General features: G+C 42.7%; 1 protein-coding gene across 2 annotated transcripts in view; it reads left to right on the forward strand.

Annotated features, from left to right (window-relative positions):
- The window catches only part of LOC139697228 (recombining binding protein suppressor of hairless-like), a 194890-nt gene that overhangs the window by 56820 nt on the left and 113656 nt on the right, over positions 1–24414 (forward strand). The gene's annotated exons all lie outside the window — the stretch shown is intronic.

The raw sequence follows: 24414 nt of genomic DNA on the forward strand, positions 1-24414 counted from the left end.
CAGTGTTGAAATGTATCAGTGAATGTTGAACATGTATCAGTGCTGAAATCAGTGTTCAGTATTAATTTTAAACTCGGTGCTAAGCCTTGGATTAAGTCCTTTACACGATCTAACTCCCTGGGGATCGGAATGTTGTGGAGGCTCACGTGCTGGCTTTGGTTTCAATCCTTGAGCTGACAGAATTTTTCAGTGGCATCTCTTCTCGGGATGCCATGTGAAGGGTACTTCAAGTGGAGTACGCCGTCCGTCGGATAGCAGGCTGAACTGTGGACCCCTTGACGCCCATCGATAAAAGTACGTAAATGCCGACGCCAGGTTTCTTTTCACCCTTCTTCCTCCATTACCATAGAATCCTACATATCCACCAAATTACCTACCTATTCTTATTGGCGCAAATTACCTCAGCTGACGATCATCTCCCCTAATAGCTAAAAGTTCTCCTTACGAGTTCCGAATTTTGCGCATGCGCTCCTATTATGCTTTCGGACAACGCCTGTGTTTACGCTTCAATTCCAACAAACATTTAGTAGCCTTCACGTCAGATTCCGTCAATAACTCTGACGGGGAACCGCTATAATATTATAGAATATGTTAATCGCCAAAAATTTGAAAAAACGAAAAAGATATGAGATTTTAGATAAAGAATTGAATTCGCAGGAGAACGTGACGGAATAGTACTGGCGTTTTAGCGATGCTGCTCAAGTAACTGTTGGATTAAGACGCTGGGAAGTTATAGAAGTTATTTGCAACTGTCCCCAATTGATAATTCTGAGATATTTCAATATTCGCTCGGCTTCTTCTTCCAAGAAGATGGTTTCACCGATAGATGATGTGATCCCTAACTACAACACATCTTACTGCAAAAATGATGTGGATATCAGTCTCTTGAAACTTCTCTGTTCACCTGTGTTTGTTAGCTGTATTCAAAAATCGGATAGGAAAAAAGTGTATTATTTATTTCTGTTTTCAGCCCTGTCAATCCAGCTGAATCATCTCTCCCTAATTCCCCCTATTAAACGATAAGAGGTTAGGGATCCTGATCCTGAGGGTTGCAGTAATGAAATAAGCACCGTGTGGAAACATCCTTTAGGGTGAGACATCACCGAAAAATCACCTTTTGCTCTCCCAAGCGTTCTGCTCCCCTTTAAAAAAAGGACGTATCCGGTGTGGGCATTTTTTTTTCGTGTTCACCCTAATTGCCGTCGCCTAACTGCGGAGCGGTCCACTTCGGCGGGCGCGGCGGATCCCCACCCCACACAGCCCCCCGCCGCCGACACTCCACCCGCGCGACCCCACTCAAGGTCCGCCCCGATGACTCCCTTCCCTCTTCGGAGGCGAGCGCGACATCCGCGCTTGAAGGCGGTGGGAGTGGGTGTGGATGGGCGGGCGTGGGGTTCTGTGTCGCGTCCGGCGCGACTAGGAGCGAATCGCGACATCGGGAGATGCCGCGGGGGGAAGCTCGATTGCCCTTGGGGGTCCATCGAGGTGGGTGAATTACGCGGAGCAACGGGCTTTGGAACCCTAGAAATGCCCTGGAATTCTTTTGAGAATGCGGTGGCATCGTGTCTCTGTTTATTCGGCAGTAATTCCCCTTCCCCCTCAGTGGACGCGCGTGTTTGAACATTGACTGTTGATGTTCACCTTGGAAAAGGCGGGCATTATTCAATACTAACGGTAGTCTGTGGGTCGAGTTATGAATTTTCGTCGACGTCTGAGGACTGCAAAACGTTTAAGCCCCACCTAACGCGACACTAAAATGCCGCAAATGACTGCATAAAAAAAAACACATTTTAACTTAACATACTGGCTGCCTCCCTTCATGGCGGGAAGCTCGCTGGTATATTTGGGTGCTGCCATTTTCAGTCAGTTAAAATGAGTATCAGTTTTTGAAAATTCGAAGATCATAATATTTAACTCTAAAGGTGGAAAATCAATCATTATGTTGGAGAATAGATTATAAAACTCGAAAAGCAAAAAAGAATTTTGGTATTGATTTTACCCTCCCAAATCAATGCTTGAATAATCGAATGGATAAATATGATATGTAAACTTGTGCCGAAGTTTGAATCGTCATTTTGATTTTAATTCGACGGTTTCCTAGATGCGATGAGAAGCGAATGATTTGAGATATCCGCCCGAAACAACTTGGAACTTTTAATATATACTCTGATAGCCACCAGTAGAGCCTCTCGGAAAAATATTAGCGAATATTTTAGAATCATACAATAATAAGACAAAAATGTAAATTCATACGAAAGCCGCAATGTCAGTAAAATTTGCAAATTTAATTTTTTTAAGGGGGGGTGCATTTTTTTCTCTGTGCCGCCTCTGGCTTCCGACGAGCATTTAATGTATCAAAGTTGCAGCCATGGGTAAAAATAAGGCAAAATTCTCCAAGGGTACATGGTTTTCATGGCACATTCGATTCGATATATATATATATATATATATATATATATATATATATATATATATATATATATATATATATAATACACAGTAACACACAATGTAGAAACACAAAAAAAGAAGAACACTCACATGTTATTTCTTGATATTTCGACGGAAACAATCCGTCTTCATCTGAAGATATAGAAGTAATAGAATTACATCTATATCTAGATGAAGACGGATTGTTTCCGTCGAAATATCAAGAAATAACGTGTGAGTGTTCTTCTTTTTTTGTGTTTCTATATTGTGTGTTACTGTGTATTGTACTATTCGGCACTTCCGTGTTACGTCTACGAAAGCATATATATATATATATATATATATATATATATATATATATATATATATATATATATATGTATATATATGCCATTCAAGGAGTGGTTCTCTAACCCGTTAACTTTATACAGCGTGCTCGTAAAAGCTCGCTTCGAAATTCGAAACGTGTATTGAAATTCAAGGTGGTATTGTGTGTCCATCTGGTCGTAGTGCTCAATATATCTGCACTTCGGTCTCACTACCATAGTCAACGGTATTTGACCTTCCTTTCCTCGCCCCATTGTTTCTACGTTAAATGTGCCTTAATTACATGGACATGGGCGCACCGCATACAACTATGCGGCCGTGGCTAATGAATAATTCTTGTTTAATCGTAGCGTTATTGACAATAGCTCATTATCATTAGAGCCTCGCGGCAACCGTAGCGGTTAAAATTGTATTTGGTTGTTGAAGCTTACGACTAGCGAAATTTTCCAGATAGTTAGTACTTATGTCAGTTTGCAGCCCGAACTTTTGCTTGAGAACTGAAGCATATCTGATGCTATATTTGAGCTATGATATATATCATAAATGCCCCGCTGACTTAGAAAATTGAGGCCTCGATGTGAAGACAGGTACAACTTCACAACGTAATTCAACGTATTTTGATTGATTCTCCTAGGGCTAGCTGGTTTACGCGTTCACCATGGCAGTAAGTGGAATGTAGACAGCAAATCCTAGCTACTCGGCATTCCGTACTTAAAACTTGCACTTGGGTCTCAAATAATGTTAATTGTATCTTACTTACTCCCATATTTATCACTATATTTGAGAGCTTCGGCTCTGGGTATTTAATTTATCGGATTTCACGCTTTTAAATGTATGAAATTACATTTGTTTGCTCATGTCTCCTCCTGTAAATTCGTCGAGATGATCATTGTATTGTTTGTCTCCTAGGAGACGCTGAATACGGAGGAGTATCGCCGTAAATTGTGATCCTTCCACTTTCTTTTCCCTTTTTCTTCTCTACTTCTCGTGGTAACACACGTCGTCAAATATCACGAATGTTATGAATAATTGTTACGCCTGTGGTCCTCAATATTTTGAAGTCGCGGGCCACATAAGTAAGTACGAGGGTCATCCGGAAAGTAGTACCCGTTCGTGAATTAAAGACACAAAAGTAAATATTAACAAACATAAAAAATTTTATTTGAAAGAGGATACTTTAAACTACTTCTCAACATAATCTCCAAGCAAATTAAGGCATTTGTCATAACGTGTGACAAGTTTCTGTATTCCTGCTGCATAGTCCTTCGCCGCCAGCTCATTGAGATACGCGAGGGACCCATCTTGCACAAATTTTTGCATAATGCAGATGGTGTTTAACAATTTCATGAACAATTATTCGAGAAACATTGGGAAAATGCTCACAGATGTCATCAATTGTGACGCGCCGATCGTTCCTCACGAATTCGTCAACTGAGCTCACCAGTTGGTCTGTAATGACAGACGGTCTCCCCGAACGCTCATCGTCGTGTGTGTTCCCCCTCCCCATGTTGAAGTTGCGACACCACCGCCGAACAGACGACTCGTCCATTACATTGTCTCCATACACCTCCTTTAATTGGCGATGAATATCACATGGGCGAACGTTTCTTGCATTGAGGAATTTAATCACTGCCCTCACTTCACAACTGGCGGCGTTCTCAATTTTTTTAAACATTGTAAACAATCACAGAAACAACACAGGCAATGCTAGCGTCACGCAACTTGGCTCAGAGAAGGCAGACAAGCCACTGAAGCTATCTGACCTCGTCCAGCGGCTACTCGCGTCATCAGCACTTCATGCGGCACGAACGGGTACTACTTTCCGGATGACCCTCGTACTTTCCGAAATATCCAGTCTCCAGCGTGGCTTTCACCACTACATGTCTATGCACTATGTCTATGCCTATGCACGACTCGTGTGCGAAATAAGGGCTGAGGTGATTTATGGATAGGCACGTCAATTAATACAAATATCTCCTTTGTTTTCGAGATTTCGGTTGGATTGCCTAATTTGAATTCTCTTTTATGGCACATATTGGAACGCTCTTACGAACAACGCTGGTGGGATGACGCTTCGTAGGTTCAAGTTTCATCGAACATTGTCATTTGCTCCACCTTTCCTCCTGGCAGCTTCTCGTTTCCCGCAAATGTTGCGTTTTCAAGAACCGCATTCTGGATCAAAATAAAGGCAAATAATGTGTGTGTGTGTATGTGTGTAGTAGTAGTAGTAGTTTAGGGGAGGCGACCGACAGCCGAGGTCATTTGCGCCATTAGGGATGGACAGGAAAGGATGGAGTGAAACCCGGCGTCGGTATTAGCCTACTCTTTACGAAAGGCACCAAGGGTTCCGCAGCTTAACGTCCCATCCGACGGACGACGTACTCACTCATAGTGCCCTCCACAAAGCACCTCAAGTAGGGATCGAGATACCACTGAAAAATATTCAACACCACCGGGATTTGGTGTGTGTGAATGCATATATATATATATATATATATATATATATATATATATATATATACCCATTTTATGACATACATGTCAACTTGCAGCAACAATGCTGGGAACAGGGTTGCTACAATGACAAAAAAGTAACGTACTCCTTGCTCACCGACGGTCCCGTACATGTTTTATGTACATTTCCGAAGGAGCTTACCGTCATTTAGTGACAGCGAGCGTACGAAAGCTGTGCGGCATAGGTCGGTAAACCTGGTCTTGTTCAACGCGAGCGTGTCTGTATATATGTTTGTCCTTGTCGTGGTCGGTGGGAATGAGGGCGATAGCCCCCGGCACCGTGCCTGTACATCGCCGAGTTAAAATTAAGCATTGTCGGGCACTCGCTCGCTTCTCCGGGCCTGGCATTCCCGTGCCGAAGGTACGCGCCACGCTAGTGGGACTCATATTTATAAGTTTTCGCTGCCGGAGACTAACGGACAGCGCGTCCATGCCGGCCTCTCCTATATCCCGAAACCTAGACAGTAGCAGAGGCGGGACCAGGATGGGAAACGCATGTATTAAGAAGTGAGAGAATTCTCGCGCCAGGCCTCATGTCCGGAATTCACGGAAAAAATAGATTCAGAGTTTCAGTCAAATTAATGAGGACGAAGTCTTTTAATATTAAACGAATCAAATTAATAACCGAAGTGTTAATTTTTTTCATTTTTCATGCTTCCCGATTTTATAAATTCTGATTTCCATTTTATCGTCGATGTAGAATTTTGTACCCAAAATCAAAATATTGCTGGTTAAGGAAAAAGAGAGTAAGTTTCTAAATTGCATTCGATTTATATTTTCTGTCGATTGATGATAATAAAGAGCCAAGGTTTTCTTTTACGGAGTCTCGTGGCTGACCAGGATTGCCTAATTCGGGTGACGCCGGTCATGTAATTCGCCGGTCGGAAGAACTTCGTGAATAGGAAGGTAGTGAAAGGAACCCCTCCGACGTCCTCTCCGCTCTAGTGCAGAGATATCATGTAGTTTTATTACGAGGAGAGTTATGTCCTCGAGTATCTCAACCAACCTCCGGGCTTACCAATTATTCATTTAAATGATTTATATTCGATGTGCTTATACATGTACCTTAAAGGCGCGATTTCCCCAGAGAAATATGTACTGAGAGTACAGAATAGATGCACTGTATGAGAGCTTCAAAGCTGCAATGTTATTTGAGTATGTATTTGGCGTTTAAATAATTACGGAAAATGAGAAAACGAGATACTATTTCTTAGCCTTCAATTCTGCGATGTGTACATATCTCTAACATTTTAATTTGAGCACGACAAATATAATATTGAAGTGTATGCTAGCGAACGTCAGTAAATAAATAAACCAAAAATTTTGATCATTATTGTTGAGCAAAGAGGAGTATTTTTACATTTAAAAAATCTAAATTCTGCTTTCGTATCCGAAGAGCAGCAGTATGTTATGGAAAGAAAAGGTAGATACTACAGGGATCATAGTTCAACATTTAAGATGGCGGTCGCTCTTGCTTACGATGGTGCGCGATAAATGGGGTTTGCAGTCGTATTCACTTGTGTATTTCGAGGTAATATATTGCCAAAAGTAAGAATTATCATTCATTACTGTAGGAAAAGATGCTAACTATATCGATGTTAATTAATTAAATATCGCACAAATAAAAGAGGTGCTCATTGCCATTATTGGCCATTTCGTTGGCTCTGAACAATTTTCTAGCACTCAGTCCTTAAATTGGATTGCTAGATTCCAAGATAATTGAAAACTATTGGATTCAAGCTACAAGTGACTCGATTTCGGATTTCAGTCCGGAAGCAAGACGTATGTGTTGATTTTGCATGCGGTTTGTTCCTTTTTACGGGTGGTGTCCTAACACCCCCGCCACACGCCCTTGCGGCGGCTTGCGGGGTATTATGTAAAGTAGATGTTGAAAGCTACTACTAATTTACTAAGATATTTACTTCGGATAAGACCATGGATGGAGTTTCGATCGACAATTGAAGCTCTCTGCGCTGCCGGTGGGCAACTTGGGGGTAGGTGAGATTTCAGCGGTCAGAGTAAGTGAGAAGGGAAACTTCTCGTCGAATTGTTGAACGAGTCAAGGAGTCCGCATTCAGCGAACGTCCCTAATCAAAAGGACGGCTGAGAGTCCATTGTTTCGAACCCCAGTGGTGACGTAATTTCAAAGATATTGTTGTTGTTATTTTTAACTGAGTCCCTTGCTCGAATCAACTTAGCTGATTTGACATAACTCCGATTAAAACACTCGGTATGTTAAAAATGCTGACCGTCGAGTGGCTGCCGTTGAAAATGGGATTATCTCGACGCTGCGCCGCCTTTTCAGCGCAGCGTCGGCGGATTTATCCAATCTCATCTACACCGAACTGTCCACGGTTACCACTGCTGTACAGTTCCTCGTGTGAGATATATCCAGTGATGATTTTCTCACTGCTCAATTTTCGTGGAAATTAACGTAAATTTCACGAACTGCAAAATTAGTTCACTATTGTGTGACTTTTACTATACGCAAGTGACAGCCAGCTGCACGTAAAACGATATAAATGCATCATATTATTATAACTCGTTAAAGGATTTCATTTTCGCCATTTTTCCGCTTCGGACACTGAAGGTTATTTCCTCTTGGGAGTATTAAAAACGACTTGGTGAATTCTATAATACGGAGAAAAAGTGAAGAAATGGAACACTCCACTTATGGAGTTTACCCCTTCTCCTCTAGTCAAGTAGGTTGGTGTGGCTTTCATCCTTTCTACGTAATTAATTAAAATTTACTCTTTCGCTTCCGATTAAAAAAATCGAGAAAAATATTATAAGACCGCGAGTTTGAGTTTGATATCGCCGATCCTCCTATGTGTCCACGCCTCTGCAAGTGCAGACCCTTGTTGATGGCACCGAGTTAAACCATTTGGTTCGTTTCAATGGGGAATCCGTTGGAAATCCCGTGGATTGTTGTAAATGTCACTTCCCGAGTAATGGCGTGTCGGCACTAGGCACCGTGGCTAGGAGAGGACGTCCGCACCTCCGTCAGGAACATAATCCGCCGTGGTCACTGTGCCATTTAAATGAGAGGTCTCGAATAATGACTAGGAATGCAAACTGGCCGAGTGTTCTCGCCGGCGACCCCCCACTTCCTCCGGCGCCGAAGTAGCGGCCGCTACCTCCGGGAATGCTCCCCCCTATTGCGCTGCCCTTTGCGTCGAAGTCTCTTTAAACGGGTGATCTTATTTTTTTTGCCGCCGCGCGCCCCAAGGCAGGATAACATATGTCTCAGAGGGACGCATATGTAGGGCGTGCAGATTTTGCGAGCGTGGAGTGCGCGTAGTTCTGTCGGTAAGTTGCGGCGACGAAATCCACATAGACGACACTGGTAAGAGAAATATGGGTACAGGGAAAAAAAAAGAATCAACGTTGGCGTGAGCCTTGTTTACGTTCCTGGGCAAAGATTTTCATTTTTTTAGTGGGTCCTTTCCCTCCTCTTTTAACTTTGGTGTTCATTATTCTTCTGACAAACTCAACTTCGAGTCATAGTTTTGAAATGTTCACCGGCAGAAACTAGTATTTAAATTATTATTCATGAATTATTGGCTATATAATTTTTCATAAAAAATCAAAACTATCGTTTCTCTGTACTATATTTCACATTATCAATGTGTTGAGTTCGGAATGGTTCCTCTTATTTCTTCTGAATAATTTGTTGCTTCTTCTCAGAACCTCGAAATAGAATATATCTGATAGGAATAAGATTGCCGAAATGACTTTGCATCCCAAAAGGAAAAGAAAATTCTATGATTGCATAGTTGTGTAAAGACTTGCGAAATCAAATCACGGGAAAGGTTTTCTCTTGTGCCTTTGCAGTTTGCCGTTCGCATTCCAGGAACAATTTCGTATAAGGTGTGTGTGTGTGACGTTAATAAGGGTGTTTGTTTCAGTTTTGGAAGAAATGGATAAAATCAATTATTACGAGGATTTTTCACTATTAAGAAGCAGAAGGGAATTTTATGAATGTAAAAATATAATGATCCCTCGAACTGAGAACATTTGGCCCACTCTGTTCACAGCTATGCTTTCGTGAACAGAACGAACTTCTTAGTGTATCAGTATAGCACGGCGTCTCGAGTTTCGAATATCACATTATCTTGAACGATGCAAACCGTGCCATACAAGCTGCTATCTGGAATGAATCCTATAGGGGAATGTGTCAAGTGTAATACTATTTCTAGAATAATATATTTTATTAAATTTTTAAATTTTTATTGATGTAATAATAAAAATCATTCCACCAAATACAATGAACCCAACTCAGTAAAAGTTTTTTGTGGTATCGTACTATTGATTGATCCGAAGTTAAACAGAATTGACGGTTCAATTCGATGGTTTCCCGCTCTAATTTGTGAAAATTTATGATCACAGAATAAGTAAACTTTGTGAAAAACGTTATTTTATATATATATATATATATATATATATTGTATATATATATTGTATATATATATTGTATATATATATATTGTATATATATATACTGTATATACATACATACATATGTAAAGGGGGTTGAGTGTTGGGCTACTGACCGGAGGGCCTGTGTTTGATTTCTGGGCACCCTCAGCGAAGCGCAAGCTGTGTGATTTTTCAGGTACCAGATCTTGTGAAAGATCTGGTGCCCCTACCCTGGTGTGTGAATTTCACCTTGCCGTCGGACTTAATACTGGGTGAACTCTAACACCACTTACCAAACCGACCTTCGGGTTGATTACTGTGTTTATGGTTTATATATGATGTCGCCTATGCGTCGAAACCGGTATTAGTGTAATAAAGTCTTTGTGAAAAAATAAAAAAGTTTACTTTTTCGGTGAATTTATAGTTCGACTAAAATATGGCAGACTTGATGTAGCGAGTCAGAATATTGGCTAAGAACGATGGAAAGCGATGCGGATCTCCAATTCAAATTCTAGCGATTCAAAATATTTATCGGCTTCTGGAAAACGTTGTCTAATTTTTTGAGATAAGACAGCAATTATATTAGCGCCTGCAACCTGATTAACATGGTGAGAGACCTGAAGTAGTTTCACCTGAACGCGCCACGGCCGCAGGGCAAATTAATCCACTCCACGTCAATGTTCTCGGGGAACGACCACCGCCTAAACCCCACCAGAGGATGCAGCCCTGCGTTCAATAACGCAGGGTCGCATCCTCCTCCCGATAAAATATTCCCGGGGTGAAATGGTCCCGTAATTGGATAAATAGGTGGCTGCCTAGTGGTGGAGGGGAGAGAGAGTCGAAGTGGTTGAATAGCTGTGTAGAAAAAAAATGCGCGCATGACCTTCGGCGTGATAGAGAATTCGCACTCGCGTCTTTCGCGGCGTAAAACGAATGACGCCTAGGTCCGAGTCGAATCCTGAGATCTTGGGCCAAATGAGAGTAGCTTGTGACGTTCGGGGTGTGGTGTTCCGGGCATCCAAATCAAATGACGAATCTAAAAAAATCTATTGTTTTAAACAGTTTAACGACAAAAAAAATACTTCTCGAATATCATATTTTGTCAAGCTTTTCGAATCCGAATAGGTCAAATTCCAGAGCGTACCAACAGTCAACTCGTTCTTAAGAACCAGTTACGAGATACATATTTTGTCCTCTGGTGTAATATAAAAACTTGCGAATGTAATAAATGTCGCTTGCAATTGTCCCTGCCTACATAGGAAGTTCAGTTTATTTCAGGAATCAAGAATGGAACGGAATGAAATGTTCCGTTTTCATTTTAAAACAGAACAAAATGGAATTTCTTCGGGGTCCTTTGCGTCTACCTAACCATACCATTGCGATCACCCTCATGTGATATTTAATCTACCCAGCTGTGGCGAGCATCAAACGTCTCTCGCCGAAGCGAGCACAATAATGATACCACAGCGTTATGCAGTAGGAACTTTGAAGGTTTTATTAGTTGTGAACCGCCTTTTGAGTTGATGTTATGACTTCTTGACGAGTTGTTTCAAACTTAATCTCAACGAGTGGTTGGGAGTGGCACCTTAAGCGATTCAGGATATTCGCTTCTGCGGTGGCGGCACTCATTCTAAGGAATACTCACTCGTTGATAAACTGTCTCTCTGTAAGCAGATGGAATTTAAATTTCTCGTGGCTAAGTTACTAATGTAGTTTCTTTCTCCTTGATTTAGCGATGAGTGAGTGGCATATTTGTTTGTTTCTATTATTTTTCCAATCCAATATAATTGCGTGCGGCGACTCTCCCTTATCTTCATCTGAAATTCCGTTATTTTTGACAGTTGCCGTGCAGTATGATGGTGTTTAATATGCTCTTGTTCAGTGGTTTAGAAATAGCATTGATCTCAATCACATAATTTTATTCAACTTCACCGTGTAGCCAGATATTAGTATTAAGTGTATGTGTTAAAGTTTGCGAAATAATGCTAATCAGTAATAAACGGAATCAGTTCTTCTAATCTTATTGAAATAAAACATAAAATTTCTCCTAGCCCAGATTGATATTTTGTCAGGTACCGCACCCGTAAAATCCCGTTCTGTCCCACGTACACTGTTCTATATAATCGGGAATATGGTTGGAATGTGATGAGTGGACATGAAAACGTCTGTTTGCTTTAAAATCCTAAATTCCAGTATTTATCATAAATCTCGTGCCTCTCACTCAATATCAGATAAAGAAACTTGAAATCTATAAATTTATTCTTCCAAATTCCTTGCAGCGTACAATAGGGTTGCCGTTAATTTAAAGTATTCATGGATTATTGCGAAATGATAACATTTTCATTTGCCACAGCAGTCGCTATTATAAATGTCAATTTTACTGTTACATAACATTGTTAATTTCCTAAAATTATTTCCAAAAGTAATGAGAATAAGACAAAAAACTGATACTTTTTCGCAAAACTTGTCCGAAATTTTGGCACTGTTGGTCTATTTCGAGGAATGAGAATACTTCACTTTTCACCCGAGTACTGGTTAGCATCCAGCTGCTCGGTAAATTTTCTCCCTTCTAACAGTTACCCAATTTTCCCGCATTAAGGGTTAAAAAATTTTCTTGATTAAGTATTCCTGTTGCTCGCAAGTTTCACTTACTTACACTTCACTTCAAGTTACTTATTACGAATCATCACAATTAGTTTTGTATAATTTCATAAAATCGGCTTCATCTCCAAATCCCTTGAGACCATTGTAATTATGCTTAATCGTCCACACTTCTGTAAAAAATATCAGAATATATATCGCTAAGGCTTGTACGCATTTAGTATGATTTGGATTCGAGATAATTTCGAAATAAATTATTTGGACTTCGAATTTATGGATTTAAATAGCTCGCTTAAGGGTGTCCTCGTCATTTCCACTATGTCGAATTTTTCTTCCCTCAAGCGCTATGTTCTTCCATAAATTTGCATACAGGGTTCGTCCGGAAAATAAGTGTACTGATTTTTTCCCGCCGCTCCAGGCGCGCCCAGCACCGCTCTGACGGGCTGCGATTGGAGGGGGGTATGTTGGAAAGCGACGCTGAAAAAGGCAGTCGGCTCTGAGCTGTGGTGTAGTGAGCTCTGTTAACGCGAACCTCCACGCTCGACCCACGTCACGGAACGCGATGCCGAAGTTTTTGGAGCAGCGTTATTCCATCAAATTTGCGGTAAAGCTTGGGAAATCGTCTACCGAAACTGTCGGTATGATTAACCAGGCTTACGGGGAGTCAGCCATGTCCAGAAACATGATCTTTCGGTGGCACAAGATGTTCGTGGAGGGCAGAGAAGAGGTCAACGACGAGTCTTCGAGAGGTTCCCGATGATGCCTTCGCGGGAGCGTTCCAGGAATGGGAACGCCGCTGGAACAAGTGTATCGACTCACAAGGGTCCTATTTTGAGGAATATTAGCTTAAGATATGTAAAAGTGTAATAATTTTTTTTTCCTGAGCTCAGTACACTTATTTTCCGGACGAACCCTGTATACTTTATTTTGGACTCCATATACTGGATTATTCAGGAGGGATAAAAGCTCACTTTTTCGATGAAGGAGGACGAAATTAGCGTAAAAACCTTTGAAGGGAAATTGTTTTAGTTTAGTAGATTTGTTGAATTTGTCGAAGAAAATCCTAGAATAAAATGGCACACGGAGTTAGAAATTTGGTTAACGATGCAACAGGATCAAGTATTGGTATGGTTAGGAATTTTTAGGGAACAAGAGAAGGGTGAAGGGAAACCTGGCGTCGGCATTAGCCTACTCTCAACAAAAGTCGCCCAGGGGTCCACAATTTAACGTCCTATCCGACGGACGGCGTGTCTGCTTAAAGTGCTCTCCACGTAGCACCCCAAATAGGGATCAGGACACCGCTGGAAAATTATTCACCACGGCGAGTTGAACCCGGGTCCTCGGGGTTGGAAGCCAGTACCTTAACCCCCACATCATCCCGATCCCCGTATAAGAATAGGAAGGGGATCGAGATGGTGCGGGGGCTAACGTACTGGCTTCCCACCCTGAGGGCGCGGGTTCAAATCCCGGCGGTGTTGAATATTTTTCAGAGGTATCTCGATCCCTACTTGCGGTGCTTTGTGGAGGGCACTTTGAGTGAGTACGCCGTCCGTCGGATGGGACGTTAAGCCGCGGACCCCTTGGCGCCTTTCGTAATGAGTAGGCTAATGCCGACGCCGGGTTTCTCTCCACCCTTCATCCTTTCCTGTCCTTCCCCTATGGCGCAAATGACCTTAGCTGTCGGTCGCCTCCCCTCAAAACTACTACTACTACCAAGAATAGGAATTGGTTCCTTGGACTTTGAGATTTTCTCCCTATGGGGCTACCTCCTTCGTCTAGAGGTGTAGTAGATTGGCGACTTGGATGGCATTTGCAAAAGGGAGTAGGGAGCCCCCTGGAAATCCATCCCCGTGAAATCCAAGCGTAGCGCCCCGTGACGTAGGACCCCACGCGAGGGGCCGGGCACATGCCTCCTTCCCGCTCCCCACCGCTCCCCCCCCCCCGCCGCCAAGACGCCCCCGCCCCCGTTGCGGGGCTAATTACATCGCTGGTTCCCCTTCCACCCCATTGTGTCTGGATCCACGCGAACCCGGTGTGCTTCAGTTCCGGGCCGTCGGAGTGTGGGAAAGGCGAGAGCGAGGTTTCTCAGGCGATGGGGCTGAGATTGAGAGGAGGCCTTCCGCTCCGGCACCCTCTCCTCCTCCTCTCCGTCGTACGCCCCCGCGTCTCCCCCCCCACTCCGACCCCACGCCCCTCGCGAATCTCGAACCGAAAGCAGTGCGTTTCACTGCTCCCCATACACTTCCGAGGTTTTTAAACTTTGGAAAAAAAATTGGCATTCGTAATGTGGGAATTCATTTCTTTGACACTCGGACCGTTGTTCATTTAATCCTCTCTCCCCGTCTCTCTTCCCCCCCCCAACCATCCCACACACCCTCCCGACCCCACCCACCCCCTTACCTTTCCCTCCCGCAACCCCTCTCCTCTTCCGTGGAGTCTACGCGCACCGGGCGATGTTCGGACGGAGCGAATACGGCCCGCGGGCGATGGCCGCACGCTTGTAATTGTCGCATTATTTTTTAATTGGCGTAATTTCCTCTGGCTGCTTCTCTGGGATGTGGGGAGAGGGAGTCTTCGGTTGGGGTTTCGGAGGGACGCGCGCTCCACTTTATCATCCGGTTGTAATGCGTGTGGATTATTTATTTCGAGAATATTGAAGGAAATATCTCAATATTTCGGAAGGCTGCGGGTGGTGGAGGTACACCCGGCCCCTCTCGTTGTCAACCTTTCGCGTTGCGTATATTTGTTCACGGTGCTCCGAGAATGCCATTAGAAAGCTAAGGAATCTGCCTGCACGATTAAATGGGCAGTTAAAAAAAATAAAATCCGGAAAACTTCTGAAATGATGGCCATGTCAAAATCACCTCCGGTTTTCCCTCTCTCGCCATTTAAACATACAACGCCTCGTGAATCACCCATGGCTCGCTAACGAAATGTTCTCTTTCGAAGGATCTGACAATGCCTATTACCCAACACACAGAGGAATGAAATGCGTTAAAAAATATACATTTTTTTTTCAAAAAAATGTATTTTATAAAATATTATCTGATAGGTATCCCATACGGAGACTACAATTTTAATTGATTTATTATTGGCGCACATAAGCAAGTAAATGGAAGGATGTGGCAGAGGAGGGTTCATAAAGAGGTCGCGGAGGACAATTCGAAAAACCGCGGCGGGGGAGACAAACGTCTATCTTGTCGGCTTGACGTTTCACGCAATATTTTCGGTCCAGTTGTAGTAGCCTGAACGCCTTCCTCTTGCTTTTTCTCGCGCAAGGGACGCATATCCGTCACGATCACGTCGGAACAGGTTGCGGTGCGTGGACGGATGGCAATTTAAAAAAAAGTGCGCCGCGCGGAGCGTTCGATCGGAGTGGTTCGACCGGAGCGGCCGCGCGGTGCTCAATGGTCGCGAGTTGAAAGCGTCGGGTGTTACCGTCGGACTGAAGGCAGAGTGCGGCCCACGTGCATCCTCCTAAGGCGTGGGTCGGCCACCTCCTCCTCCCCCCCCCCCCTCTCCCCGTCCGACAGCCCCGCGATTGGCGGCCCTCCCCTCCCTCCCGGGGCGTGGTTTCCTTTACCTGGATACTTGCTCCACTCCCATTGTCATTCTTACCGTCCGCCGTAGTACTCTCTACTGCCGCTGTTCAGATGTTAAAAGAAGTCCCAGAACCGGAGGGCGCCTCTCGAACTATTATCTCCGCCCTGAGGCGTGTTGTGCAAGTCAATCTCTAGTGTCCGTAAAAATGACGGAAGCTGGAAATTGAACACTCGGTCGGAATCAGCCTCGAGTCTGACGTGACGTAAAGTTTGAAACGTCGCTCGAAAAACAATTTTTTTAGACGGTAGTTGTGTAATAGTGTTAGTTGTTAATCGTCTTATAGTTTCGGAATCGTATCAGAAATGTTCAATAAACTGACGTTTCGACTGTTTATTTCAGGTATCATTTGTCATTCAAATTGGAAACTTGAATATTTGGAGATTTAACACAGTTCTTTGTCTCTTGGTTGACTTGAGTATGGCGTTCAGCTGAGTTTCAGCATACTATTTTTGCTTGTAGAAAGTTTTAACATCTTGTGTTTGTTGTCTTTGGAGTTTTGTAGGATCAAAATATACACGACAGCATCGGCGACATTTTCGATATCCGAAGTGCGAGAGTTACTCTTCTTATAATGTAATATTGTGCGTTATTTTTACAATTTAACATTCAGAAATGCGTTTCGTACAAATAGTGACAAGTTAGTTATTATTTTGTGTACAACTTTCTAGTAATAGTATGACCGGTTACTTTAAAACAATGGCTGTACAACATATAATTTGCGTTTTCTTTATAGAAGTAAATATTTTGAATCGGTTGTCTAAAACATATTTTACTCATCTCGTGCGTAATATTGCCTCCGCCCCCGACGTGTTGTCCAATCAAACACTATTCCATGAAAGTTTTTATATTTCTGGAACATTATTATTCGTCATGAGATCGTCTCCGACCTCATTCGCCCACGGTTTTCCCCTTTCTCCAAATTAAAAAAAATAACCTATTTCATCCATTTATTCGCGAATATCCGATCGGGTCTCCAATGAGTGTCGTCATGGTACGACTTCCCTACAGTGCACAGATCAGTCATTTTAAACGAATATGCGGCGACAGGTCGAATTAAATAATGAACCTTGCTACAAATCAAGATTTAATCATTCGACAGTTGCAAAGCGCTAAAAGGGTCGTTTTAATGGTTAAATCAGCCTTTTTGCGAAATTAAGCTGTGTTCGTTTTGAATTTTTGCGAAGTGAACTTAAACGATTTGAGAGGGATAACTGGAGGAAGCGGGGGAAAATAAACTTGCAAACGGGGGATGACAAGTGGTCGTAGTGTAGCCTCATATGTATGGACGTATATGGAAGCATGACTTGATTTTTGCGAATAAAAGTTGACCTGTTTCGTCTCCATTTGCCGCAGATCGCCGGCAGAATTCAAACTGTATCGCTCACCGCCAACTTCCTCCCTTCGACTCAGCTTGCGCCGGCGCTTCTAAACTACCTTTCGACCGCGGGATCCAAAATTGGGGGGATAGAAACTGCGGGGCTCGGCCCTCGTGAAACCGCCTCGTCCGTGCCCTGTTTATCTCTCGGACGACTCTTTTCGAAACAAAGTTTTACCATCAGCGCACATTGTCAGTACCCCATGCATAAACACTGCATTTAGTCGGCAATAATGTTCACCCTATGGCATACCCCAGTTCCAATTCCGTCCAACAATGTAAGAAGGAGCGTAATTTTTATAGACAGACATTTTTACTGTCTAAGAAAAGCAATTTTTTTATATACTCCACATGGCACCAACAACCTTTCTGTCGGCTTTCGCACGACATTTATTCTTTTCATCCGTCCTGCCATCTTTCGCAAACGTATTGTGGAAGAAGTGAAAGGCTCACGGTATTGCAATAGTGTGTAGTTGTTAGAGTAGGCGACCAAAACCTTCGAGGCTTGGGCGTTACTTCAACATATTTTTTTTAAGGTAATCTACCGGTTAAGGTAGGTTTTTGGATGGACACAACTACCAAACAAACATTTTATTATTCCTAACAAAACAAAAAAATCCATCATCCTATTCTATAATAGGTCCCTCTTCATCTCTGAGTACTTTCTTCCTCCCTTCATCCCGTCCAACATCCCTATCCTGTTCCTTCCCTTTCCTCGTTTGCACAACATTCTCCCCTCTATCACAGTCTTCAACATCCCACTGCCAGTCAACACCCCCTTCATCCACTTTTCCTGCCTCCATAGGATTTCTCCCATCAAACCCCTCTCTTCGCCCACCATACCAAGTACTTCCTCATTTGTTTCCTTCTCTGTCCATTTCACCTTCTCCATTCTTCTCCACACCCACATTTCAAAAGCCTCCAGTCTACGTCTATCCTCCTGCTTCAATGACCACGTTTCCGCACCGTGCATAGCTACGCTCCATATCAAAGTTTTTACGAGTCTTTTCTTAACATCCTTACTCAACGTCCCTCTCATCAACTCCTTCCTCCTTGTGAAAGCCTCTTTGCCTAGCGCAATTCTTCGCCTTACGTCCCTACTACTTTGACCCTGTTGGTCCAAAACACTACCGAGATACGTAAACTGTTCTACCTGCTCTAGTTTTTGCCCTCCTACTTTAATGTTAAGCTTAGCCTTTTTCTTTCTAGAAAATCGCAAATGAAATTTGAAAAATAAAAACTATGCCAGTTCCACTGAATTTTATTTAAAACGACCGGTTTCGTCGCACAGTCGCCATCATCGGCAAACACATTCAATTAAACATGTTTTCATGCGATAAAGAATTGACAATCGGGTGAAATATTTAGGAAGGTGTGAATTCGGTTTAGTTTTACCTCGTGTTGAATTGGGATCGGGCATTTAGTAACCAGGGAAGAAAGATTTAATTTGTCAGTTGAAAGAGAATGAACTTGAAATCCATGTGTGCCGTTAAAATGGCGCTGAGCGAACGGAACGTGTCTCGCAATTTTTACAAATAATGGACCGGAGTATGGACATTGCATGCGAAATTTAAATACCCGTTGAAAAATTCAAATCAGGTGAATTAATTGTCGATTCCTTGGGAATGAATCAACCCGCTAACTTGTCAAGTGATAACATGGAGAGATGCGAATGGAAATATCTAATCGACATACCGAACCAAATCGATATATTCACCATAACATTTAACTTAAATATCCAATCTAAATATCTAACAGAATATCGAGCGATGCACCTAAGTTATGTACTATCTCACGTACAGTTTGCATTACCAGGATTAGAAATCTGAAGGCCCGCTGTTCAAGCCACCTAAATTATTCCTTCATTGCTTACCAAAGATTGTGATTAAATCGTAAATATCTCATTACTGCTGTCACCCCAGCCTTTTACCCCCGGACGCCTCGTAGTGTAACAAGTAAATGGAGTACATTTAGGATATCAGCGCCTTTTAATAATTCGCGTTGGTATCTCTAGTAGTTGAATGAAGGACAGAGAGATAAGCCGCCCGGTTGGTGAAAAACTATTACGAAATATGACCTATTGTTGTTGCCTGTAGTTCAGAGATGACAAAAGCCACAGACGCGATTCTCCCGGTGGATTCGCAGACACAATCGAAGCCCCAACGCAACACATCGACAATTTAGCGGTGGCGAGTGTGGACATGCGGGGATTCGCGTTTCCATCCTCCAGCACACGACCACAGCTCAAAGAGAGGAAAATCATGAAGATTCACGTCTCTCCCGTGTCACCGCCGACGATCTAACGTCCCGAACCGCGCGACATTTCCGCTGCTCGGGAGGTAAGTAGAGCCTCGTTTAAATTCAGCTAACCAAAATTCTGCGGTCGTGATTGACGCCGCAGAGTCCTCGTACACAGATTCTATGGCATTGCCTTTCAAAAACAAATATTTGATGGCAGCTCGATACTCAATTTTTTTATTTTCACAAAAACCCTCACGATGACTCACTCAAAGGATTGTCAAACAACAGTAGAGAGTCCAAAATGGCGGACATTTTGGTGGGCACCTTTCAACACATTTCCAAAATGTTATGGAAGAGTGCTGCCTATCTTCATGCTGAGGTCGGAAACTTGTCTGACAACCGTCGTACTCCGCGAATGCAGAGTGCAATCTGGTGTGGGAGGCCCCACTCGCGGCGCCCTCGTGCAGTCGGATGCACCCGTTGTGGGCAGCAAGAGCGCCTTCCAGCACGGTGCTTCCAGCACGGGCTTTCGAATTCGTAACACCCGGGGAAGGGTGGCGGGTGAGAAGGGTGCGAGTGGCTAGGTCTCTCTTCTCTCCCCGCGAGATCACTCTCGCCGCGTCGCAGCGCTTCGGGAGCAAGTGGTTTGCGATCGCGCGGCGGCCTCCCCCCCCCCCTCCCCCCATCTCCCCGTCCCCTGGATATTCCGCCTCCCGCCCTCCCCCTCGCCCTTCTCCGCACTTTTTTCCTCGCCCGCCATCCGTCGCGACGTTTTTATCGCACTTACCACGAGTGCGTTTCAACACACATGCCACATCCTTCCGAGGCGTCATCTGGAGTAACTGTTTCGCGTGCTTATTATCTTTCTTGTATGGATTTATTTTTCCCGTTCCCTTTAAATATTAATGGCTATTTTCTTTCCCATGAAGTAATGGTCTCAGCGAGCGACAACGGTTGCCTCTCCCCGCGGGCTTTGTCCATTGTTCTCGCTCAGCGCCGGTGAAAACGCTTTCAAATGGAGGGAGGGAGCAAGGCCGATGCCACCACCATCCTTCCCCGCCTCCTCTCGCGCGAATCTTTCTCTTTTTCGCGTCGAAAACACCGCAAACGAAATTCGGTTGAGCGAATTTTCGCTGGACCAAGCCGGGGATTATTGACACATGGGAAAATTTGAAGCATTAAATTACAATTGTGTTTTCTACTGCAAGGTTTTGAATCGGTTTCAAACCATTTGCACTCGCGGTACCAATTACTTCATCCTTCTCCGGGTAGATGAGCGTCCAATTGATGCCTCATTACAACCCGGGAATCAAAGAATTATTTTTAGAAGCAGGTCTCAATGGTTTACGGAAAATGTCGATGAAGTGTGCTTGAAATTTGGAATCATTAAAGGCCACACTTCGGCGTCCACCAGTATTTTGATTCGATCCATATTTTTTCCTTCATAGCCGTCCCGGAAAATTACTGAAGTATTTTCATGGAAATAGATTGGAACCTAACGTATCGTTCAGGAAAGTCCATGGATTTCCAATGAAGTATCGGGAGTGGATTTCCAGTTTTGGAGGTTGGTCGTAGTGATGAACTTACGATTCGAGCCCTTGCATACAGGCCCCTGTATACCGCATGGTATTAATCCCCAGGAGTCGGTTGTTCGGACAATGCGTTATTTACTAGAGTCTCTTGCAGTGCATTATGTTAAAATCTCCTGCGTTGGTATCTATTAACTCTGGCTCTCCAGTTTTAATTGGCGTTTCTAGTGTCAATTGTATTTTTAAGCCGATGAATCATTTGGGATGTACCATCGGTACAGTTGAAAGGCATGATAAGTAACACACACGGCCAACATGAATACTCTGATTTTTAAGGGGTGTGGAAAGGAATTGAAATAATGGTATTTTTACATTACAGCTAAATTGTTCATTAAAACTTTGTTGTGGCAAATATAATATGGTATTAGTTTTAACTATTACCAAAATAACGTTTAGAAAAAAATTTCATGTTGAGTAAAACGTATCTTAAAACTAACCATGTCGACAGGCTTGCTTTTTTTCAGTACGCTCTATGAATTTCATAGTATTTATTTGATGGCATTGCCTTATACAATCGTTTGTTGATAATTTTGCACAATCAAATCTGTCGCAAGTGATGCTAAACAGATTCATTAGTATTGAATGACTTGACAAAAAAACAGCCATATGATCTGATCAGCCACATATCTATTCATGTTTTTTAGTAAGCCGTCATTTAAGAGACTAATGATGTGACTATTGTCCTACGGCATTCCTCATGCTTCGCCTCGACGAACTTACGTTCGTATTCCGCTTGGAGTGAATTGCGTCTACATGAGACTCGTAGAGAGAAGTTGGAGGGATAGAATAATAGCTTGACAGAATGTTGTCAAATATTGCAGTTTCCTTTGCGTCCATCACTCAAGTGCCAGATATTTTTTTAATCTAACCAGGACATTTTACGAATATACGCAAGTAGTTCCCAAACATTTGTTACAGTAGAATGAATAACTCAAATGTTCATCTACCCCCTCTATTTCAATTTTACGTAATTATAATAGAAAAATAAATAAAAGACGCGTATGTAATTTGGGACTAGTAATATTGAATGAAACGTTTGCCAAATTGATTTTGGGGAAATATAAAGAGTTTCTCGGGCGTTAATTGCAGTTTAAAACGATACGTCAGCAGTGTTCCGTCGATCTGAGCTTCATTGAAAATATTAATAAAAATATATTTATTGGTCAAATGATCACGTTCAGTGATATGCGACGCGTCGAAATTTAAGGTACAAGGAGTGATATTTAGATATTAATTACGTTTGTGAATTTTAATTAGCTTTTCTTCGTCGAACTCTGAGGCCAAATCGACCCCATGTGGTCTACTTCGACCACTGCGACAGAATAAACAAAAGTACACTTCCACGTCTCATTTCGTCGGCCTCCGAAGACAGCTGGACGGTATTTTATTTCAGTGCACGAGTGTGGGAAAGCGGACATGCAGAAGGCTAAGAATATGGCATTACGTGCGTGGCATGGAATTGAAGGAGTGTGGAATGAGGAGGGAGATTCATTGAAGAGGGAGTTTTTGCTTAATCAACCTGGATAACTTCGTTATTCAGTTTTGATTTTTATTAAGTAACTGAACAACTTGGTGGCCATAAAATTGTACGTGGATTTTTTTGTATTTGTTTCCAGTTTTATACGAAAATTAGAGCGATGCGATGTGAATGGAAAAGAGGTTTTGTAATGCAATGTTCTCAAACGTTTGGGCATCAAATCGCTTACTCTGAGGATAAAATTAAGGATTAAATGTCATATATTGATAGAAATGAGCTCTTACGGCTAGTAATATTGAATGAATGTAAAACTAAACTGTCTAAACTGTTTACGGCTATTGGAGTTTTACATTCATTCAATTAAATGTCACATTTGATTTGAACGTACGCCATAAGTATGGTGCCTTTAAGTAACTGAGAGTCAATTGTGGGATTCTGGCATGTAATATACCCATTGTAGTGTTGTAAAAAAAGTCCACCAGGTTTTGAAATCCTGTCCCGAACAATTTTCTGGTCGTTAGAGATAGTGCGAAGCAGTGCTTTACTGTTGCATCTATCTCCCATTATTTTAATCTGCCAACTCGAGTGCATGCATAACTTCTTCTACATGGTACCCTGCAAGCCTCCGCCATGGTGTGTGGCAGGGGGTGATTCAACACCAGGCATTCAGAATCAAAAATTAAGTTTGTCTTTATTATTTGTGGCAATTTATGTGTGGAACAATTCAAATAATTTAAATATCAATTACTACAGGTACATGCACCACGGTATCTATGTGAGATATACTACCTCTCCAAGTACAAGAGAAGAGCTGTTGCTAACATACTCAACAACTAAGGTTATATGAACTATTGGCAGCATATTAGACGACTTGGAATGGCAAATCAAAAATTCTCCCCCCCCCCTAACGCGATTGGGCGACATTATTCTGATCCATCATCGTTCGTGGGAAAAGTGACGTCTTGACTCTATCTGTCCTGCAATTCATCTTTTTCATTTCATTTATATTATCTCTCCTACCTACTACGATGGGACTAATAATACATTCTCAGACATCATGGCTAAAGATTTAATCAATATGACTCTTAACCTTCGCTCCGTGACTGATTCCCAACCTAGCTCATCTAATGCTCGTAACTTTGATACGCTGCTTATTTTATCACAACAATGTTTGGAAAACCCTAGCACGTCTACGCTGCACGCGTTTTAATTTCGGCGGCGTTCACGGTGACTTATTTTTTGCTATTTCGAATGCCACTGTGAGAAATATACTTAATATGCCGCCGGAGGTAACCCGTTACCTCCATTAATTGATACGATTTGAATAAACGCCTGAAAGAAATGCTCCCATTTAAGTGAGTCGAAATTTGAAGACATGCTTACCGTAGTGAGTCGTCACTTGAAGGGCAAGAGAATAATTTGCTGAAATTTGAAAATCATAAATGATATGTGGCGTGGTAGGGTCCCACTGCGACGTTAAGTCATTCCCGCACATCATTTATACTTCCTGACGTCATCAAAGAATCGAGCAAAAATCCCAGGATATGACGCCTTGCAGAGCGCTTGCAAATGGTAAAAAATTCCCTGTATTCTTTGCAGCTGACTCTCTAATCATTCAGGAAGAGGAGGGAAACAGTGGCATGTATACGCATCAGCTCGAGTCCAACATTGCTCACGCGAATGTCCAGGCATTGTTCACTTGCGTGTGATCGAAATCTGGCCTCATTTCATCGGACTTGATCGACCCGTCCTCAGATGTACGACCTTCCTCAAAAACATCTTACTTTTTTAGCCGTCGCTAGTCATTTTATTAAAGAAACGAACAAATCGGATTTTTA

Source organism: Hetaerina americana, unplaced genomic scaffold (assembly GCF_022747635.1).
Source record: "Hetaerina americana unplaced genomic scaffold, ioHetAmer1.1.p SCAF_70, whole genome shotgun sequence".
NCBI lineage: Eukaryota > Metazoa > Arthropoda > Insecta > Odonata > Calopterygidae > Hetaerina > Hetaerina americana.